This window comes from Macrobrachium rosenbergii, chromosome 18 (genome assembly GCF_040412425.1).
Source record: "Macrobrachium rosenbergii isolate ZJJX-2024 chromosome 18, ASM4041242v1, whole genome shotgun sequence".
Lineage (NCBI taxonomy): Eukaryota > Metazoa > Arthropoda > Malacostraca > Decapoda > Palaemonidae > Macrobrachium > Macrobrachium rosenbergii.
The window spans coordinates 22956010-22971202 of NC_089758.1; positions in this window are offsets into that span (position 1 = coordinate 22956010).

A 15193-nucleotide genomic window follows, 5' to 3' on the forward strand; every position below is an offset into this window, starting at 1 on the left:
TTATATATGCAGATACAGAATAAATTCCCTTATATCTATTAGTATAGAATTAAAGGCAAATCACTCCTTTTTAAATTCAGAAGGATCTTCACAATAAGCGCATCAAATCCTGATATATCCAACCCATCGGCAACACTGATGTTGTATTGAACACAATAGACCTAAATCTGTATCATACATAATATTAAGGTAAGGCGAACGTCCAATCCACTTACGGGGACTCTGTATCATGGAAGAGGTGGAATAATTCCTCTGATTCATGAAATTTCACTTTGGTCTTAAATTTTCATCCTGGGGTGTTTGGAGAGTTATTATTATTATTATTATTATTATTATTATTATTATTATTATTATTATTATTATTATTATTATTATTATTCAGAAAATAAACCCTGTTCATACGGAAGCAAGCCCGCAGGGGCCACTGACTTGAAATTCAAGCTTCCAAAGAATATTGTGGTATTCATTAAAATGAGGTGACAGAAGGTAAAGGGAAATACAGTATTCCTAAATTCCTCTATCAAACAATTAAAATACGTTGGAGATTTCCACATACATATATATATATATGTATATATATACATATATATTATATATATAATATATATATATATACATATATATATATATATATATATATATATATATATATATATATATATATATACATGTATATATATATATATATATATATATATATATATATATATATATATATATATATATATATATATATATATATATATATATATATATATATATATTCAACACAATTTCAGACAAAAAATACTTCCATTTTCTGGAAGCTAAAGAGTCTTCAATGGCACAGAAATAAGATTGTTTCACGGTCAGTTTACATGGTACTGGTACCACTAGTCTGTGAAACACCTCGTTACTGTGACAATTTTTAGTGTGTTTATCAAGGTATTGCCTTATGAATCCTAAGCTTCTGAAACAGATTTTGCATACAACGATCATTTTTAGTTTTCTGTAAAAGAAAACTATTGTGCCGGCTTTGCCTGTCCGTCCGCTCTTTATGCTGTCCGCACTTTTTTCTGTCCGCACTTTTTCTGTCCGCCCTCAGAGGGCTGCAAATTGGTATGTTGATCATCCACCCTCCAATCATCAAACATACCAAATTGCAGCCCTCTAGCCTCAGTAGTTTTTATGTTATTTAAGGTTAAAATTAGCCATAATTGTGCTTCTGGCAATGATATAGGATAGACACTACCGGGACGTGGTTAAAGTTTCATGGGTCGCGGCTCATACATCATTATAGCGAGAACACCAAAAACAAATCTATTTTTGGTGGCCTTGATTATAAGCTGTAGCGGCTGTAAAGAAAACTCGATTGCCGAAAAAACTCCGGCGCATTTTTTACTTGTTTCGTTTTATTCGGATTTCACTGTTAATCAGTGGTGACACCAGAGAATTGTACCTTTTGAATACTATAGGGTTGAAAAAGTTTAAGTCCTCCTGGGCTTCATAAGGTTCATAGGGCCGGCGCTGAACTCCGGTTTCTTAGGCTGACAGCTAGTGGGGGGAAGTCCCGTTGCCGAAGACAAGTGGCCAGTCTGTTGCTAGTCCCACTGTTTAACCCCTCATCCCGAGGGCTGGTACCTATTCTCTTACTAACCCTCTAGAGTTTTCAGACCGCTAGGTTGGCGGGCCACCAGGTTTATGCAATGGCGCCATCCCCAAGGGACCAGTGAGTGGCGGGATTTGAACCCCGGTCCTCTCGACTGGTAGACGTGAACCTTACCACTGCGCCACCATGGTAACTATAGGCTCTAAATTAATCACACCAGTATTATCTAAACGAATAAGCGTGAATACAAAACGCTTCCCTCAATGACAGGCGTACAACAAATTTTCCCCATTTCATAATTTCAATCTCTCCCTTCAAATCCATCCCATTACTCATTTCGTAATGTTATTCATCTAGACGTCAGCGTGCGATTTATTGTAAATTGTAAAGGCGAGCCGATTACCATTCATAAAAAAACTCACATCCCATATATTCTTTCTGTCAAGAACACAGAAGATGAATGGGGGAAGGAAGATGGGTTGGTAGTACTATCACAAAAACAAATGAAAACTGCGCCGAAGTTTCTTCGGCGCAATCGAGTTTTCTGAACATCGTATAATCAAGGCCACCGAAAATGGATCTATCTTTCTGTGGTCTCGGTAAAATGCTGTATGAGTCGCGGCCAATGAAACTTTACCATGGCCCGGTGGTGGCCTAATCCTATATCGTTGTCAGAAGCACAATTATGGCTAACTTTAACCTTATATTAAATAAAAACAATACTGAGGCAAGAGGTCTGCAATTTGGTATGTTTGATGATTGGAAGGTGGATGATCATCATACCAATTTGCAGCCCTCTAGCCTCACTAGATTTTGAGATCTGAGGGCGGACAGAAAAAGTGCGGACAGACAAAAGTGCGGACAGAAAAGAGTGTGGAGGGACAGTCAAAGCCGGCACAATAATTTTCTTTTACAGAAAAAAAAGCAGAAACGATTTCGGGATGAATTACATTACGGATTACATTTAGAATGAAAATTAGGATTCGGTTTTTAGGTTGCGTCGGTTTTCTCTTTTTTTTTTCTTTGCATTGCTAAACCTTTTTCAGATATTTACGCGGAACTAGAGAATTTAACACTTAGTTATTATTTACTTATCAGGAAACGTTTGACGATTTGATTACGGTAGTTCCTATGCATTCACGGTTTTACCCATACACGGTTTTAATCATACACACGTATACAAACACACACACATTTATGTATGTATATATATATATATATATATATATATATATATATATATATATATATATATATATATATATATATATATATATATATATATATATATATATATTTCTGCCCCTAAAATGGAGCGCTGCAGTATCTACAAAATTTTCGAAATGGAGGTATGCCACGTATTGGGCTCGAGAAGCACTAATACACAAATTACTGCAGTTTCGGAATGATTCTTCAATGCTATCCACGAGTATTTAGGGGAGTCCCATTTGCAGTTTTTGCAAAATCAATGGTAAGGCAAGGGAGTATGTATAATTTTTCTCAGTTTTGTATTTTTGCAGTTACTGCAGTCTTCCAATTTTGGGCAGTATATATATACATATATATATGTATATATATATATATATATATATATATATATATATATATATATATATATATATATATATATATATATATATATATATATATATATATATATATATATATATATATATATATATATATATATATTTAAAATGGATATATATATATATGCTCTTTGTTTAAAATGGATCAAGAAAAATTCTCATGAAAAATAAATGCTCAGTAAATCCTTTGGAAGGGATAAAATGAAAGACGAAATGAAAGATAAAATGAAAGACGAAATGAACGATCAAATGAATCGTAATATCAAATGACATAATTTTTGTCTGAATAAATGGATATTGCGTCTTTAGAATGAGAAAAGGAATGACTTACTATTTATTCACGAAACTTGCTTCTAAAATCTTCTAATTTCTTCTTCCCAGGTTTCATGTTAATTTTTTCTCGTCTCTGACAGAGATAAGTGTAAGCGAAAACAATTTTGGGTTATTTCTTGAACTTCCTTCATTTCCTCTGCTTCTCCCTACTTTTTTTTTTTTTTTTTTTTTTTTTTTTTTTTTTTAGAGCGGGGAGGAAAGGAAATGATGAAAGCAGATAAATGCGAAAATTCCTCCGAGAAACCCGTCGAAGGAAATGCATTTTGAAGTAACTTCTCCTCACGCGGTCCGATTCATTTCCCTGAAAATTCGAATAACCTTGAGGAAAAAGTTCAGTTCCCTTTCCGTCCACACCAAAAATGAAAGGTCCACATTGATTTCTCTTAGCTCCTAGTCCACACTCACGAATATATGAGAGTAGGGGTGAAGTGTCAAGACGCGACTAGTAAAAAATTCAGAAAGGGAATTTTCAAGAATACTGCATGAAGAAAATAACAAGAATGGAAAGTAAATATATTTCCATATGACACCTGTTTTTTTAACTGTCAGTCTTACGCGAGACCTTTTTTTTTCTTTTTGTGTAACATTTCAAAGAGTGACCTTTATGGCAAATAAAAATAAAACCATAAAGAAATGGGATGTTAAGGAAGGTTTAGAGCAGTTTAACGAATTTCGATTGGGAAGCTTGTGTTTTGAAATCTTTTTTGAATCCATCTTGAAAATATTTAAGTTTCATTTTTGTTGGTGCCATCAGGAAACATATCATGTGACCCATTTTATATGCTGTCATAATTAACGACACAAATGAAGGCCAGGAAAATGGTAGAACCAAGCTTTTTATTAAGATAAAACGATAAAATTAACGATGCCAAGAAAAAATCCCTATGTGAATGTGTTAGAATGATTGTGAACCAACGTACTCTAATATATATATATATACATATACATACATACATACATATATATATATATATATATATATATATATATATATATATGTATATGTATATATATATATATATATATATATATATATATATATATATATATATATATATATATATATATATATATATATATATATATATATATATATATATATATATATATATATATATATATATGTATATATATATATATATATATATATATATATATATATATATATATATATATATATATATATATATATATATATATATATATATATATATATATATATATATAAAACAATCGATGCCAGCCTAAACTGAAATAATGTTTTTAAGATTACGACTGTAACACTGACAATGTGCTTACATATTTTATCCGATTCCTGTTAGATTAAATATTATCACCAGCGTCAAATACAATGTGTTTACATATTTTATACGATCACTGTTACCCTAAATAATGTTGCCATCGATAAATACTATGTGTTTACAAATTTTTTATCCGATTACTGTTAGCTCAGATATCATTACCAGCGACAATTACAATGTGTTTACATATGTTTATCCGATTACTGTAAGTTCAAATATCATTACCAGCGATAAAAACAATGTGTTTACATATTTTCATCAGATTACTGTTAGCTTCAATATTATTACCACCAACAAATACAACGTGTTTACATATTTTATCAGATTCCTGAAGGTCTAAGTATTCTTACCAGCGATAAATATGTATAAAAGAATAAAACTCTGGATACACTGCATGCATCTATAGTTCTAAGAAGCTCTTCTCGAAAAATCCTTTCGACGCTCATGAATCTAGAAGAAGAAGAAGAAGAAGAAGAAGAAGAAGTAGCCCTTCTCATCTCAAAACGCTCGAAATGTTTACACCGCCGTCCTTCCCTCGGCAAATAATTTGTCGTCGCTTCGCTCTCCTTTAAGCTTTCTCCCCATTTTATCGCGTCTATAAGATTCCTCCCTTCCTCCGCCTCCCACTTCGAAACCGATCTCGCCTTCGGGGGTGGGTGGCTTCTTCTCTCTCTCTCTCTCTCTCTCTCTCTCTCTCTCTCTCAGGGGAAGATTCGACTTCCAATCATCCATTTATTTCTATCACTGACGCTCTCTCTCTCTCTCTCTCTCTCTCTCTCTCTCTCTCTCTCTCTCTCTCTCTCTCTCTCTCTCTCTCTCAATATAATATTTTCTATAATCATTGCCTATATAAGTATATTTAATTATGGATCGAATGCCTCTCTCTCTCTCTCTATCTCTTTCTTGCAATATCGTATCGTTTCTATAATGATTGTCTATAAAACTATAGTTAAATAGGAATCGAATGCCCGAACCTCTCTCTCTCTCTCTCTCTCTCTCTCTCTCTCTCTCTCTCTCTCTCTCTCTCATTTTTCTGAATATATTTCAGAGTCTTCCCGGACATCCACACTCGTATTTCCTGATATTTTCTCCCTCCAGACTGCTGCCTCAGACGTTCTCAAGGTTCCTTACTGTTTCAAAAAGCTTTGAGATAGTTTAAAATTGATTTTGAGCTGGTTTTCTCTAAGAATTTCTGTTTTAGATCTTTAAAAATTTTGGTTCTTTAATTTTCCGTAGAATTTCAGATAATTGGATCCTTATAATGGAAGACCACCGAGCTAGAATTTCTAATCCACGTCTGTCGAAAATCAAATTAATCATATGCAGTATATAAATATATAAATATGTATGTATGTATGTATATATATATGTATGCATGTATATATATATGTCTGTGTGTATGATATTTATATACCAGCTGTAAACTGAAGCATCTGCACAAAGACTTTGTTTGTACTTACGTGTTGTTATTCTTAAAAACTCTATCAAAGCCTTTTGTTTATTTTATAACCATAACTTTCCTAACTCAATAGCTCTCTTAACTTAGGAAAATCATCAACGTAAAATATAAACTAAATGCATGTGCATGTATTCAGTTTGAATTTATGTGGCTCCATTTAGAATTCCTTTAGATGAAGTTTCCGTAAAATTAACCTTGCAGCCCCCCTTTTTTATGTTGATTTTGAAAAGAAGTTTCCAGTTGCCTTACCGTCAATGTTAGAGAATCGTTTCAGGAAAAAGTAATGTAAAAAGCGAGTGAATGAACATTCCATACCCTCATTGGGTGCTTCGATTCAATTTTCACGCCAAATAACTTCGAATGATCCAAATCCCTCCTATAATACCAAAGATCTTTCGTGATTTCTCCAAGGGCGCGGGTTCTTGATCCTTACGCTTTCTTCGCGAGCACGGGGTATTACCTCTTACACCCCAAGGATTCGGGGTCTTGCCCCTCATACCTTCAAGAGCACGGGATCTTTCCCTTTAAGCCTTCTTCAAGCGTGGGAGGTCTTGCTCCTTAAACTCTCAAAAAAGTTCGAGATCTTCCCCCTTACACATTCAAAAGAGCCAGATCTTGCCTTTTGCACCTTCAAGCATGCCACATCATGCTCCTTACACCTTCTCCAGGGTGGGTGGGAGTCTTACCCATTATACTTTCTCCACGATAAGGAGGTCTTGCCCCCTCACACCTTCAATGACGCCAGATCTTTACCCTTACACCCTCTCCAAGAATGGGGAATCTTGCCCCTAACACCTTTTCCAAGAGTAGGGGATCTTGCCCCTTACACCTTCTCCGAGAGTGGGAGGTCTTGGCTCCTTACACCTACTTCAAGAATAGGGGGTATTGCCCGTAACACCCTCTTCAAGAGCAGAGGGTCTCGTCCCTTATGCTTCCTCCAAGAGTGGGAAGTCTTACCACTTACACCTTCTCCAAGAGTAGGAAGTATTGCCCCTAACACCCTCAAGAGAGCTGGATCTCGCTCCTTACATCTTACTCCAAAGTGACAGGACTTGCCTCTTAAACATTATTCAAGAGTAAGGGATCTTGCCCTTTACACCGTCTCCATGAGTGGGAGGCCTTGCCCCTTACTGATTCAAGGGCGCAAGATATTGCTCTTCATACCGCCAAGAGTGGCAGGTCTTGTCTCTTAAACCTTATCCAAAAGTGGGAGGCCTTGCTCTTTACTAATTCAAGAGCGTCAGATATTTCCCCTTACACCTCCAAGAGTGGGAGGTCTTACCCCTTATTACTTCTCCAAGAGTTCGGGACTTTGCCCCGTAAGCCCTCCCAAAGAACTCGGGGTCTTGATCCTTCTGACCTCTCAACCATTAATTGATATTTGCTCCTCCTCGACTGACGTAGTGTGAATGGGTGAGTGATTAGAAGCGATCTAGCGTGGATGACTTACATCCGAATAGATGTGGAAGTCAAGTAGAGATGGAGTAAAGATCTGAGTCAACAAACGACGAACGAAAGAAACGGGGTTTGATAAAATGCTGTGGGCCAAATGAGGAGAAGGCTTTAAGTATGCAAAAGGGAATCAAAACCGCTCATTACTTATTCAACGTTTGATTTTCGCGGATTAGATGTTTCGCGGAAATTGGGCCATCTCAGCAAATCAACTTGATGTTCGTTCGGCTGAAAATATGCGAATATTTGCCAGGATGAATAAGTTATTTCGAATGGAACGAATAATTCCGCTCACGTCAATTACTGTAATTTCTGATATTTCGGAATACAAAAAGGGAAAGTGTGTGAAAATGTAGTGATGATCTATCTCTCTGTAAACTTTGAAATTCGTTTCCTTCTCTTAACAATCTGATAAAAATAATCTGATCATTAAGATATTGTACATCAATAATTTCACAAAAGTTTCAATGCATTTTGCTTTTTATATTAATCTAAAGATCATTATGATACGACATACACATCACTGAAATTTTGATAAGTCTTAGAAGGCATGCCTAAATTTAAATATGGTTTAGAGGTGAATCAAGGTACCGCATCTTAACCGCAATAAATCACAGAATTTCTTGATTTAATTCATTGATGACGTCATCAACTTCTACGGCAAGGCGTGTCAGTGGCATCAAACTTCCTTGACCTGACCTTGATGGCCTTTGTGAGTTCACAATCAATCATTTCCCAAGGAAATGTTTCTTTATGTTATCCAGATGCATTTTACACTTCTCTTGAGCTGTGCAATAGTCTCGTTAGTTTAATGTTTTGTATTTAGGAATGGAAATTCTTCTTCTTCGTTTAATGTGCTTTTTCCCATTTTTTAAATGGGGTAAGCACGATGCCTTCTTTTTGAAGGACTTTGATTTGGCGTTGGGGTAGACCGTAGCCTCGACTGGCTACCCTGCCTGACATCGCTTAGACCCCGGTAGCGCGTGTGTACATGTATCGTACCAAATTCCCAGCTCCCTTTCTCCCAGCAGCGAGAAGAGTTGAGCGGTTAGGTCGACAGTTCGAGACGTGTCAGGTGTCTTGTTATGTTTTTAAGAGATGTTGGAGTGGCTTTGTTTGTGTGTGTATTAGTCTGTAACACCCATTTGCTTTCAGCAAACCTATCTGTTGATTACATACATAATCCTGGGGTGTCTACACGGATAGCAAAGTGTTCGCTTCTCTGACCGGTCGGCTGCGGATTTGAACCCGCGCCACAGACCTCTATAAAGTCCAAGGCTGCTGCTCTACCGACCTAGCCATCGAGGCTCTTATTTCGGAATGGGAATACGTGTTCGAAATGTGAAAAACCTGGGACTGACTGGATTGCTGGGAAATAGCTTCGATGTCATTATGGTTATCACAGCTTGTTCCTCTTCTTATTCAACTCTCTCATAACATATCAATATTTCTGTTGTAGACTACAGTCCACTTCGAATTATAACATAGCATCACAGAACAACGGTATACATCTTAGTCTCTGTATTTACTTTTTAAACTACTAAAAAAGATATTTAAGATAAACTACAGAAATCTAAGGTGACCGGATTAAAAAAAAAAATGAAGTACTTTGAATATAAGGAACCGGCAAAAATTATTATTTCTATCCACGAAATACCATAAAATAGTACGGAGGTCTGCTGCGTCTACAACCGTAATAGGCTTACTAGGCCTACTTTGGTTCCGAAACACGTAAATGAAATTTGACAACTCTTCAGAATATTATCCTCTCGCCGCTATAATTTATGGAACAGCTTAACGAGAGCTTCTTTTTTCTTTATCTTTTTCTTTTCATTTTCAGCAGTCAAGAGGTAGTTCGGTTTAAATTTTGATGATTGTGTAATGATCAAGATTTAAATCTGTATCGCTGGATGATCGAAATGCTGTAATTTAACATGAATCGAACATGTTTTCTGAGTGAAATCGAAACCGGTATCAATGGATAGTCGAGATATTCAAGATCCTAACATGAATTGTACACGTTCTCTCCATGGAATCGCACCCAACAACCAGCATGAACATATACTCGAAATATTCACAAATCTAACATGAATCATTCACGTTTTCTGTGTGAAATAAAAACTGGTTTCAATGGATAATCGAGATATTCATAAACGAAAGGTTTTCCCATCAGAATTAAAAATAAACACAAATCGGACTTGATTTGTTGTTGAAAGTAAAATCGTTTTGAAAGAGTAATCGACTTGTTATATTTAATATGACAATGCATTGTCAAAAGGAGAGTTCACTGATCTAGAGCATAATTTTTAATAACTTGAAAAAGATGTTCGGAAAGGTTCCCTTTTCAGCCTTTTATTTTACCTCCATTCCCGCTTTTTTTCTTCAGTCTTGCTGTCCATCACCTCTAACTATTACTTTTCAGTGCAACTGTGGGGTTTTCCTCCCAGTTCCACCTCCACATCCTTGTCCATCATCTGTATTCCATGGATCTCTCTATCATGCTGTCCAACCACTCTAACTCCACCTTTTCCCTATCTTAAGCACACAACTGGCTCCAGAGCTTGGCTTGACAGTCTAATTTCATAAAATTAAACTTTCTAATTAACTCCGTCACTTATATGAAGTGTCTATCTGCCTACGATCAAAATACGTCATGATTTGAAAAGTAAGGTTTGGTAATTTATTCCTAATCTTTAAAACGAATGTTATAATATCTAATGTTTTTAGTTATATTCGGCCATCTGCTAGACTTGTCGATGGCGCACCCTCTCCACTCTTCAGAAACTGTCGTTAAATATTATCATCTCCTTCCCCAAACGAAATCATTAATATGGAAATTTGTTCCAGATATGCAAATCAGCCGTTCAGAATTATATCAATTAGAAGGGATAATGTGGTGCTAGCGAAACTTACGTGTGTATTTATCATGCACAGCGCATTTATATTTACACGCGCGTTCAGAAGCCGGAATTAGCCTCAAACAAAGGGCAGTATAATGAATTCAGTGATGATGATGATGATTCTCGACTGCATTGTAGCTTCATTCGTGTCCGTATTTTCATCAAGATGCAATAAAATGTGTTCGTGTGCTCAGATAAAGCGTGTCTCTCTCTCTCTCTCATTACTTAAAAAGCCATAATAATTAGGAATTGAATATTCAGGATTAAATACATTTCTTTAATTTTAATGCAATGGTTAATGAGACTGACAAGCCACTTATACACCACTACTTGAGAGAGAGAGAGAGAGAGAGAGAGAGAGAGAGAGAGAGAGAGAGAGAGAGAGAGAGAGAGAGAGAGAGATCCCTTTACTATTTAGTCTAACTGATCAATGATACAGAACTGACCTAATACCCAACGGGTTCTGTGTCCCATTGGGACCCATTTCAGTAACCTTTTTTCTTTTAAACTGCGTCTAATCGTGAGAAATTTGTCAAGAGGCTTATGCGTCTAATCGTGAGAAATTTATCAATAGGTTAATGCGTCTAATCGTGAGAAATTTATCAACAGGCTAATTCGTCTAATCGTCAGAAATTTATCAATAAGATGATGCGTCTAATCGTGAGAAATTTATCAATAGGCTAATGCGTCTAATCGAGAGAAATTTATCAATGCTAATGCGTCTAATCATGAGAAATTTGTTAATAGCGTAATGCGTCTAATCGTGAGAAATTTATCAATAGGCCAGTTCGTCTAATCGTGAGAAATGTATCAACAGGATAATGTGTTTAATTGTGAGAAATTTACCAACAGAAAAATGCGTCTAATCATGAGAAATTTATCAACAGGCTAATGCGTCTAATCGTGAGAAATTTATCAACAGACTAATGTGTCTAATTGTGAGAAATTTATCAATAGGTTAATGCGACTAATCGTGAAGAAATTATCAATATGCTAATGCGTCTAATCGTGAGAAATTTATAAATGATAATGCGTCTAATCGTGAGAAATTTATCAACAGCCTAATGTGTCTAATCGTGAGAAATTTATCAACAGGCTAATGTGTCTAATCGTGAGAAATGTATAAACAGACTAATGCGTCTATTCGTGAGAAATTTATCAATGCTAATGCGTCTAATCGTGAGAAATTTATCAACAGACTAATACGTCTATTCGTGAGAAATTTATCAATGCTAATGCGTCTAATCGTGAGAAATTTGTCAACAGGTTAATGCATCTAATCGTGAGAAATTTATCAATGCTAATGCGTTTAATCGTGAGAAATTTGTCAACAGGCTAATGCGTCTAATCGTGAGAAATTTATCAACAGACTAATGCGTCTAATCGTGAGAAATTTATCAACAGGCTAATGCGTCTAATCGTGAGAAATGTATCAATGCTAATGCGTCTAATCGTGAGAAATTTATCAACAGGCTAATGCGTCTAATCGTGAGAAATTTATCAATAGGCTAATGCGTCTAATTGTGAGAAATTTATCAACAGGCTAATGTGTCTAATCGTGAGAAATTTACCAACAAGCTGATGCGTCTAATCGTTAGAAATTTATCAATGCTAATGTGTCTAATCGTGAGAAATTTATCAATAGACTAATGCGTCTAATCGTGAGAAATTTATCGATGCTGTTGCGTCTAATCGTGAGAAATTTATCAATAGGCTAATGCGCCTAATCGTGAGAAATTTATCAATAGGCTAATGCGCCCAATCGTGAGAAATTTATCAACAGGCTAACGTTCTGTATTATAACAACTTCCGCAGTCACTGTGTTCCATTTTCCGGTAACTTTTTTTCTTAATAAATTACACGCTTCATTGTGACCAATTTTCCAGCAACGCTTTTTTTTCCTTAACAAGGATGAACCAGTCTCTTGGGGTCGGCGTTAGTACCGAAAGACCCCAAAGTGTATTCAAGTTACAAAGTTAAGGAAGAGATAAATGAATTTACGGAATCCACGGGAGACTTGTCTACTTTCGAGTAACTTTCTTTTCTCTCTTGCTCTGATAAGACTGAGCTTTTCACTCGAAATCTCTCTGTCGATGTAATCTGGTTTTTTCCGGAACTTTTGTTTGGATGTAACTTGGTTTCTCTCTTGAACCTTCCGTCGATGTAATCTGGTTTCTTTCGGGAATTTTCTGTCGATATGTGATCTGGTTTTATAAGGGAACTTTCTGTCGATGTGATCTAGTTTTCTAAGGGAACTTTCTGTCGAACTAATCTGGTTTCCTTCGGGAACTTTCTGTCGATGTAACCTGATTTCTTTCGGGAGCTTTCCCTTGATGTAATCTGGTTTCTCTCTAGAACTTTCTGTCGATGTAACCTGGTTTCTTTCGGGAACTTTCTGTCGATTTAATCTGGTTTTCTAAGGGAACTTTTGTTTTGATGTAACCTGGTTTCTCTCGGGAACTTTCTAGCGATGTGATCTGATTTTCTAAGGGAACTTTTGTTTTGATGTAACCTGGTTTCTTTTTAGAACTTTCCGTCGATGTAATCTGGGTTCCTTCTGGAACTTTCTGTATGATGTAATCTGGTTTTCTTCGAGGACTTTTGTTTTGATGTAACCTGGTTTCTTTCGGGAACTTTCTGTCGACGTAATCTAGTTTCTTTCGTGAACTTTCTTTCGAAGTAACCTATATTCTCTCTGGAACTCTCTGCCGATGTAATTTAGTTTCTGTCGCGAACTTTCTTTCGATGTAATCTAGTTTCCTTCGGGAACTTTCTTTCGATTAACATTACTTGCCCTGAAAGTTTTATATGACTTTCATTTTTAATAAATATGGTTTAAGCACCGTTTCCCTTCGATAAACCTTTCCGTATCAATTAGCATCTGGGTCAGTAACGTCCCGTTGGAGAAAAATCGTCAGTTTATGACTCGTGTGTGTGTGTGTGTGTGTGTACGTGTGTTCAACGCAAATAAAGTGAATGAAAATAATACAAATACGGCAATGAATCCAGCCTTGTAAGAGAGACTGATAAAAATATCTGATCGGTCCAGCGGCTTTAGATTCGCAACCTACCACGAAAAAAATCTTAAGGGAAATATTAATCACAACAACGATAAAGCAATTTCGACATTTCTTACTTACTAATTAACCCGGATTAAATGATTACAAGATATCTATATTCATAGTTATTTATCTTTAGGACGTAATAACGATAAATTTGAGGGGGGGGGTTTCTATTCCAAAAATGTTCAAACGGTAAGGTTAATAGACAGAAGGAAATTTAGTCTTCGATGAACAAAAATTACTATATATATATATATATATATATATATATATATATATATATATATATATATACAATTTTTATGCATCCAATACTAAATTTCCTAGAAATCAAAAAGCAAGAATTTAGGTTTAGAAAAAAAAAAGAATTTAGGTCTATATCAGTTTTTGACGGCGGAAATACACCCAGAATATTTTCACTTCACTTGAATGAAGCAAAATGGGTCATTTGCGTTCCTCAGGAATTTAGGTGACGGAAAGAGTGAATAGAAATTGCTAAATTTTCTGACTGCTGTCTTTTATATATATATATATATATATATATATATATATATATATATATATATATATATATATATATATATATATATATATATATATATATATATATATATATGGTGAGTGTGTTTGCATGTATTTGTGTAACTCGATCGGTATAGACTGACAGAAAGAGAATGAGAAAACCAAACTACAATTTCTCTAAATCACATATTTCTTTATTATAATTATTACCTTCCACCTTCAGGTTCCTAAAAAAAACAGTCTATAGTAATAAACTGAGTTCCTATTAAAGAATACCTTTTGAAATAACTCAAGCAAACGATGCAGCTGAAGTTGAGACAAAAATCATTTTTAAAATGAAATTTCGAGTCAAAATCTTTCGCAATAAATGTAAGAATTTTCAGATGTTTGGAAACTCATTATTCTGGATGGAAATTTATAAATTATTATTACTATAATTATTACTATCAGTCAGGCTTGCCAACCCTCCCGGATTCGCCTGGATTCTCCCGTATTCCCGTATATTCTCCCGTCTCCAGAAATGGGTTCAAAACCTCCCGGAATTTTAGAAAAACATTATGTTTTAAGTAAAATGGAATTTCCTTTTTTAAAAAATTGTCAGAGTGGGCCAAAGAAAAAGTGTAATTATATATTTATGTAATTATTTATATATATATATATATATATATATATATATATATATATATATATATATATATATATATATATATATATATGTATGTATGTATGTATGTATGTATGTATACATATATATATACATATATATATATATATATATATATATATATATATATATATATATATATATATATATATATATATATATATATATATATATATATATATATATATATATATGTATGTATGTATGTATGTATACATATATATATATACATATATATATATATATATATATATATATATATATATATATATATATATATATATATATATATATAATCATAATCACACATTACCACAGGTGAA